Here is a 9048-nt window from a genome sequence, read left to right as displayed (position 1 = left end):
GAAAAGGAAAAGAAGATTTTAATCCAACTCTGTTCTCTCAAACCTGGAGCCTTGGTTGCATTTAGATCTTTTTGGGGAGTAAGGGACATAATTGTGTTTGCATAACTGTTTACAGGTAAAGAGTTGAGATGGGAGAGGAGGGTGAGCAATCAGCAGCCCAGCAGGGACTTTGCATAGATTTATGGAGGAAAAGGGCTCAGGGGATAAAACCTTGAAGAAGTTAACAGACTTCCCTTGTGACAAAACCTAACAGAATTTAGAACTTTGGGAACCAGACACCCACATTCTAGAGACAGCCCTGTATCTAGCTAACTTCATGGGAGATGCTTGAGAGGGCACTGTGTTCTCATTGTATGCTATATTCCCAAGCTGTTGCCTGAGAAAGGCTCAAAGTGAGAGCCTTTTCTGACAGTATACATACTGGCTCAGCCCACATCCTTCACACCACTGGCCATTCGACAAGAGGCACCCACAGGTAACACAGTGTAGCCCAGGGCAGGTCCGTCCATGCCAGGCCACCCGTGTCATCTAATCTAGGCAACCCGACCCTGCCTACCATTGCCATGTGTTGCAAGGGGAGTAGGAAAGGAGGGGGCTTTTCCTCACAGGGGCAGGTTTTAAGACACAGGAACCCTGGTGGGTCTGTCATTTTCATACCCAGGTCACGGTTGGTGGAATAAAAAGTTGTAAGTTGTGGACCAAGTACGTCTACTCAGATGTGAATCCCAAGGCCTTAAGCTGTCCTCAGGTTTCCTCATTGGCTGGCGGTCTATGCAGATACTCCTATGTTCCTGATCTGGGAAACAGAATTTCTAATGGAGGTGTCACCTGGTGGTAAAAACAAAGAAGACAATTAAATTTTTTCGCTGCTGAGAACACTCTTTGTAGAGCTGCATTAAAATCAGTGAGCAGATATTTGATGGGGTCAACTCCCCCATCTCCTTGGACAACTGGCAGGTTCACCACACCCCCAAGCATGGCATACAATGAGTTATGGTGAGAGCAGGCACATGGGGGTCTCTACAGAGAGGGACCTGACAAAACCAGGATGGGCCCAGGATCCAGACCCAAATATGGAATTTCTCTGCGCTTTCTCCTAGGGCATTTCCATGAGTGACCCACAGATCTACCCCCCAAAAATGTAGCCTTAACTGGTCCCAGTGGCAACTTGGTTAACTGTAAAGTTCCTTTTTACATTCTTGTAGAAATATCAGAGAAGACCTTTGTGTTGTTTTTACTTTACACTAGGCTGTATTTATTCATGTTACTACAGTTTGTATGGTTTTAATTATTCCACACTGGTATCATCTGTAGCAGGCAGGTTCACGGTACTGCCAGATTTTCTCCAAGACTTGAAAGCCACCACTATCACTAATACTCTACAAAAATAGGGAAGAGTTTACATGAAAAAGGGGTTATATTGTTTCCTGCATTTGTCTGCAAGGTGTCATCTAAGAGAACTCATCCCAGTAGCCCTTCAGGGCAGAAGTGGTGCCCTCACATATCTTTGTAATGTTCTATAATGGAGGTCACTTCCCAGACTGGTTTAGCCCTTCAATGGCTATTATTTCTGATCAAAATGGAATAAAACTAGAAATGAATAAGAGAAGAAAACAAAAATAGCAACATATATATGGAAATTAAACAACTCACTTTTGAGCATGCTCATGTTTAAGGGTTGTAAGACTTAATATTATGAATAATGCTCATGATGTCTAAAGCGAGTTACAGATTCAATGCAATCCCTTTTAAATTAAGAACTTTTTTTTTGAAATAGAAAAAGGAACCAACAAATTATATGGAATCTCAAGCGACCATAAAGAGCCCAAAAATGTTTAAAAAAAAACAATGTTAGTGACCTCACCTTTTCTGATTTCAAAGCACTTTACAAAGCAACAGCAATGAAAACAGTTTGTTTCTGGCATAAAGACAGACAATTTTTCCAATAAAACAGAAGGTAGCACACATGTAAACCTCACACACATGAGCAAATAGCTATTTGCATACCCATATTCATTGCAGCATTATTCACAAAGGCCAATAGGTGAAAGCAACACAAACTTTCCTCATTGAATGAATAAATAAATACAATTTGCAATATAAAAGTAATGGAATATTACTTAGCTTTTAAAGGAAGAAAATCTTGTACCATCCACAATAAAGAGGAATCTTGAGAACATAATGCTAAGTAAAATTAGTCACAATAAAACAGATACTCTATGATTCTACTTATATGTAATATCCAAAGTATTGAAACTTAGAACCAGAAAATAGAATGATTTTTATCAGGAGCCAGGTGGTAAGGAAAATGGGTAGTTGTCATTTCATGTGTACTGAGTTTTAGTTTTGCAAAAGAAAAAATTTTACAAATATGTTGCATAACAATGTAAATACACTTAACATATCTGAACTGTATAAGAAAAAATATTAAAGATTCTAAATTTTATGTTATGTATTTTTACCACAATCGAAATTAAAAATGACACCCAAGGGCCAGGAGTCATCACTCATGCCTGTAATCCCAGCACTCTGGGAGGCTGAGGCATGCAGGTTACTTGAGGCCATGAGTTCAAGACCAGCCTGGCCAACATGGTGAAACCCCAGCTTCATGAAAAATACAAAAATTAGCCAGGCGCGGTGGTGCACAACTTTAATGCCAGCTACTCAAGAGGCAGCAGCTGGAGAATTGCTTTAACCTGGGAGGTGGCGGTTGCAGTGATCCAAGATTGTGCCACTGCACTTTGGCGACAGGGTGAGAGTCTGTCAAAAAAAAAAAAAAAAAAAAAGACACCCGAAGAGACAGAGTTACAAAGTTTCTGAAAAATTATCTTCAAATCGCATAAATCTTTCTTTCACACTAAGATAATATAAACAATAGATGTTGAAATTAAGACAATTTCCATGATTACTCACTTAGACAGAATAAATTATTGGCCATCAAATAAGAAGAAAATATACAAGTCATAAACAAAATAGGGGCAATATTTATACAGGCAAACAAAGAGTTAAATCATTATATTAACAAAAGACATAGGGATGGTTCATATTTGACTTTTGCCCCACACTGTCTTAAGGCATACAGAGTTGAATATTGTTACACAATATTATATTATATAAATTAAAACTTAAAACAATAAACTAATATAAGGTGCCCTGCCCTAAAACATGAAACACAGAAATGTAAAATTGCAAAACAAAGTTAAAAGAAACATTAACCCCCAAATTCTTATTTGAATAATGAAATTCAAAATCATAATTAATAGGTAGAAAGTAAAAACACAATTAACTGATGTGAGACAGCCTACTCTAAAAAATACAGAAACATAAAATTATGAAACATAATTAAGAGAAACTTTAATCCATAAAATCCTGAATAAACATATTGTCCAAATAAAAAGAATCATAGGTAACTACAATTTTTAACTCTTCCTGTGAATCCATGAAAAGTATAAATTTTGAATTATTTGGATACAGTTAGGGCAACAACATTTCAGAGAAAACACATTATAATTATTACAAAGAGCTGTGATGAGAAAGTTTTAAGGAATAAGCATTTAAGTAATACTAGAGAAAGTTTTAAATTATGCTACTGATGCATTGCTGCTTTTCTTAGACAAAACGGTAAGGCTGTAATCTAGCTTTTAATTGAAAAGTCTTACATTTCTAAATATGGTAACAATATAAATATTGTAAATATAGTATAAAACATTGACAGATAAAATAAAAATTGGAAATAAATTGTACTATTAGTCAAATAAAAGTTGGGAAAACTGGAAGAAGATGCTAATAGTAACATTGTGCCTAGAGTCAATTAAACATACAAGCCAAATATTTTAATAAATTATAAATTATATAATTTATACATAATATATACATTTGAGCAGGCTATTTTACAACTTCTGAAAGGAAATTACAGACAAATGTGACACATGATAATTCAGAAAGTGAAAACACAGTCATAGTAATCTTCATATTAAAGAAGACAGAATCATAAAATACTAAGTGAGAAATAAAGTAATAATTGTGAATTCAATATATGTTGAACAATATTCTAATTTCCCTTACGGAAAAAGTTTTTGTAAGAAATCAGTAAAATGAGTACATACAATAAACCATCCTACAGTAGAGGCTGTTGGCATATAGAGTTTACATTTCTATGATTAGGTCCTACTAAGAAAAAGGAAATTTTAAAATAAAATAATTAGATTTTCCTATTTAATAAGATAGTTTTTGCCTATAAAGTTTTTCAGTCTAATTTTCTTGTAGAATTAGGTTTTAGCCGTCGTAAAACTTGACATTATAAAGCAGAAAACAGGGGTCATCTTTCTCTGGTGTTCCTGGAATTTCTTACCCAAATGCCAATTCCTCCACAACTCCCCTTACACACTTCTGAATTGAAGCACAACAGATTTTTTAAAAATGGCATAACAGCGGTCTCCAGAAATGTGCAGAGATTTTCCCAGATCCCCAAAAGCAATGACAAACTATTCAGATCATTTAGGTTCTCACAAGATACTGGGAGGACTTTGGCTTTCAGTGTGAATGCACTGGAAGATTCTAAGAGAGAGGGGGAGAGAGAGAATGTGTGTGTGTTTGTGTGTGTGTGTGTGTGTGTATGTGTGTTGAAATCAGAACCCCACCTTATGTGTTTATTGTGGAATTTGGAAATGAAAGCCTAAAGCCGAAAATTAAAATCACACACGATAGCACGTTGCAAACTCTTTTCCGTGCTAGATGGGTCGTTCTAGTGTGTAGGACCCTGGTAACACCGTTTTCCCCTCCTTCCGGAAAGAGCTACTCACACTGCTCAAAGCCTGTATCCACATGTACCATGTCGAAGACCAGCTCAAGAGCCTGGACCCATATGCCACCCTCAGCAGGGTTGACTGCAGCGGCTTCTTCTTCCTGAGCATCTTCTCCAATGGTGACCTGAGAGTTGCGGGAGGCATTGGGGCCAGGATTGAACAGAGGAAAAAGGAGCATGGAGGCCAGGTGCTGAGGACCAGGCCATCTCACCTGGAGAGTTCTGGCCCTGAGACATCCAGACCAGCATGACATTTAGGTGCAGACAGCTGGCCCTGGGTGGCCCTGTGCTGATCACTGGCCTCGGCCCCTCAAACAGTGGGAAATGGAAGAATGGCTTGGAAATGGGCACTGTTGACAGTGTGTCACCTGAGCACATTCTCCCAGGGGCCCAAGAGGGGCCATCGTGTCTCTACAACCAGAACTGGAAGGTGAAACTGCCAGGGGGAACAAGGAAGAGGGTCCTCAGTTGGATGGAGGGTCTCACAGCAAGACGCCTGGCTTAATCAAGCTTGGCCATTCCTGAAGTGCGTTCAGTGACTAAAAGTGCCTACCATAAGCAGCTGGAACACACTCTCTGAGAGCTGCAAGATGCATGGGGACCTCAAGTACCTGTTTGTAATTACAGCCAAGGACCAGCAGGCAGCATTACTGCATCCACATGGGCTTTTGCTGTAACCAGTAAGTCTCTGCCAGCCCCTCCCAGGCTCCTGGGATGCCACTTGTTCTGGGTCTGTGGACAGATAACCAGGACACTTACTCAGTGAAGCCCATCGCTCAACCCCAGCCCCACCATACCCTGTTTCCTAAGCCATTCCTCATCCCAGAAGGAAAGGCAATGCCTTTGTCACACAGCCCCTGCCTTGTGTCATGTCATGTGGGGGTAAGGAATGAACCAGTCAGCCTAAACTCCAGTCCTTCTGCCTGAGGAATCTGTCCCTGCTATCTGAGTCACCCTCCAGGGAGCTGTCAGTGGGATAGAGAGCAGCCCTGGAAGAGAGGCCCACCTGCTTCTGTTTGACTTCAGGACAGCCTCTCAGGGCAAGAACCCAGAGCAGATGGAGGCCTCACAGAAGCCTGTGTCAGGGCTCTGGGCTTGGTGGGCTAAGCATCTCCCTCTCTGATGACTGCCATGGGGCCCACAACCACTCATTCAAGAGGGTCACCACCACATTGCAGGTGTGCAGCTGGACGGTTCCCCAGGCAAAGCCTGCCATGGACTGCATGCACACAGAGGATGCACACCTTGAAGTTGGACCATGAGGAGAACATTCCTGAAGAGGTGCATGTAGCCTGGCCCTGCCCTCACTGGGAACCCCCTTCCATCTGGGTACAAGACAGAATTCTGTGCACTTTTCTGGAGGCTCCATGCTGGTCTGTTCATTTGGAAGTTTGATGCTGTCCATGAGGAAGTGAAAAAAGAGATATCGCAGAGCAGGTTGTGGGTCACAGGCTGAGCGAATTTCTCCCTCCCTAGTCCCTCTGCAGACACGGGGCTGGAACAAGGACCTGTGGATAATGAGGGGACTTCTCTTCGAGTACCTGCCTCAGCAGCTGCTTCAAGAAAGAGCCACATTAAAGGTGCCTATAGCCCCTGATGAGGGAATGGCAGCCTCAGGCCCGCCTGCCATCTGTGAGCAGGTTTTCTTGCTAACAGGATGAAAGCAAAGAAAGCTGGAATGAGCCCAGCCCTCTCAGGCACCTTGAAGACTGTTGGGGTTCCTTCCAGGCCTTCTAGCCTTATGCTTTTTGGCAGGCCACTCAGGCACCTTTTTCCAGCCTCTGAGACTTCCATGCTCTGGGAGAAGAGGGTCCCACTTTTCACTAGGCTATGGGGCCAGGCCCATCCAGCTCCCCGCTGCCACTAACAACCATGGGGCTCTCATCTGGGCACACACTGCCCAAACATGGCCCTTCTAAGGCAGAAGATCATGTGTCTTGCAGTTTCAGCTTGCTAGGGCTTAAAAGTTATCAGTGCTGTTATTAAGATAGGGAAGTGAGAAAGGAAAACTTGCTGTAAAAGTTTCCCATAATCTTACCACAGAGATCATCAGCACAGATGACAGCACAGGCAGAGCTGCTGGGGAGGCTGAAGGAGAGTGTCCAGCCTGTTCTGCCAGCTGGTCCTTGCCAGGGGTGTCTCGTGACCCAGTCCCTTAGAGAAGCATACAGATATCTCAGCAAGTATCTGGAAGGTGCAGATCAGGGCAACCCAGCACCACTGACGGTGGAGTGGGCCTACCTCCCATCAAGCTGAGTCTCCACAGCTGACCCTTGGAGCCAGGAGGTGTTTTACGACATGTGCAAGGCAGTGAGCCCCATCAGCTGTGTGGCATTCAACTTTCACTTCAACTCGGACATCTCACCAGAAAGCAGTGGGGACTGACCAATGCAGAAGCCTGCAAAGTAGATCAGAGCTTCATGGGGTGGGGGTTGTGGGGCCTGCCTGCTCATCTGAGCACTGCTCCCTGATGGTGTGATCTGCAGGATTCCTGAAGGAGGGCTGTGAGCTCATCAGCGAGGCCCTGAGCCTGTGGAACATGCCTGAGGCCAAGCCCATGGGGATTTGTGTCTACTTGCACCTCCTTGCTCATCTCAGTACACTACAGGTGACTGTGCCAAGGTGGGCCTTGAGCATCCCCTGGGCAGTGTTAGCAAAGGGCTCTGGGTCTGGCCTGGCATTGAGGGATGGCAAAAAAGGAGCCTGGGGTTGCATTGTCACCCCCTATGGTAGCATAAAATGAGAGAGTCCAGACCTGCAGGACTGGAACCCTAACAAAGGGGTTAGGAGACTGCTCACTTTCCCTCAGGGACCCATGTGGAGGAGCTGAGGGAGGTTAAGGAAACCCTAGGGACTCACTTGTTCTGTCTGGGCTTCCCCTGCTCCATCGTTTGATGACCATTTTTTGGGAAGAGCTCAGGAACCTCCTGTGCTCTAGTGAGACGGGGCCTCCCCTCACAGGGTATTCTGAGACTGTGAGTGAGAAGCTAACACAGTGCCTTGGAATACTCATGGGAGCTGTCATCCTCTGTGACCATCACGTGGCCTTGTAGTGTTCAGACTGCCTGGCCTGCCTGGGGTTTGGTGAAGCTGTTTTGTGGTCAGCTGCTTTAGAATCTCACTTTCTCTGCAATCAAACAGTGACTGTGTTCATGTCTGTTTATGGGTTTAAAAAATCCTAATATTTCCTTTACAGTAGTTCAGCTTGCATGTGTTTATTTGTATAAATTTTCTTAGAATAAAGGGAACTTAAGACAATAGCATTTTAAGGTCTTAATGGGGCATAGACTTTCATGTCACAACAGCTAACGTTGACCTCCTTTTGCTGCCTTTGTGTAAAGTACACATAAAAAGTGCAGCCAGAGGTGACTACAGCTGAGCTGCTTGGGCTTGCTTGCTGGCCTGCAGTCAGGTAGACTCTGGCTGTGAGGCGGTGCCCACCCTGGATCTACATCCCCCACCCCCTCTCCTTAGTCCCTGAGTAACCAACAAGGCTGTGCTAATGAGAGGGCGAGTGATGGGCATCGAGTACCCCAGTACTATCCGGGAAGATTTGAATGCCATCTGGGCTGGAGCTGTTGGGATTAGGGGCTGTGGCTGTCTTGGCTTGTCATGGTGCCACCCACAGATGTGCCTGCCCTGTGCTGCTTCTCCAGCAGCCGGCTGCCCATGGCCCTGAGCCTGTCACACCATGCTTGCTACCTCATGCTTGTGTTTGAAAAACCCATCCCGAGATGACGCTGCTGGATGTAAGTCCTGAAAAGAGGGCATCACCTTTGTCCTGGGGGATTAGGAGCTGACCAGATTCCTCTTGACTCCCTCCCAGAACAAGTGGGGCAGGTGCTGCAATTAATGATGCCCCCCAGAAGATGTGTTTGCACTGGCTGAGCAAATATACGATGCAGAGACCTAAATGAAGACACGTGAATGGGGTGTGTGGACATCAGTTAGCAACTGGGAAACAGGTGCCTCTCAGGCCTCTCATGCTCCAGCAAGTGTGGAATATGCCTGTGCCCATGAGTGTAGACATCTGGAGTGTATACATTTGGCTGCGGCTTTTGCTGCCACTATTCCCGGCCCAACCTGGCTTAAAGTCCAGGTTTTAAGTAAAAAGTAGGAGGCTTTTTGCCATACAGCTACAAAAGAGGCTGAGGTGAAAGCATCACTGGAGCCTAAGAGTTTGAGGCTGCAGTGACCCATGATTCAGCCACTGCACTGACACAGTGAGACCTGCGTGCGCCCTT

This window comes from Pan troglodytes, chromosome 17 (assembly GCF_028858775.2).
Source record: "Pan troglodytes isolate AG18354 chromosome 17, NHGRI_mPanTro3-v2.0_pri, whole genome shotgun sequence".
NCBI classification, from domain to species: domain Eukaryota; kingdom Metazoa; phylum Chordata; class Mammalia; order Primates; family Hominidae; genus Pan; species Pan troglodytes.
The sequence above is the reverse complement of the archived record's forward strand: the minus strand, read 5'-3'. Positions refer to the sequence as shown.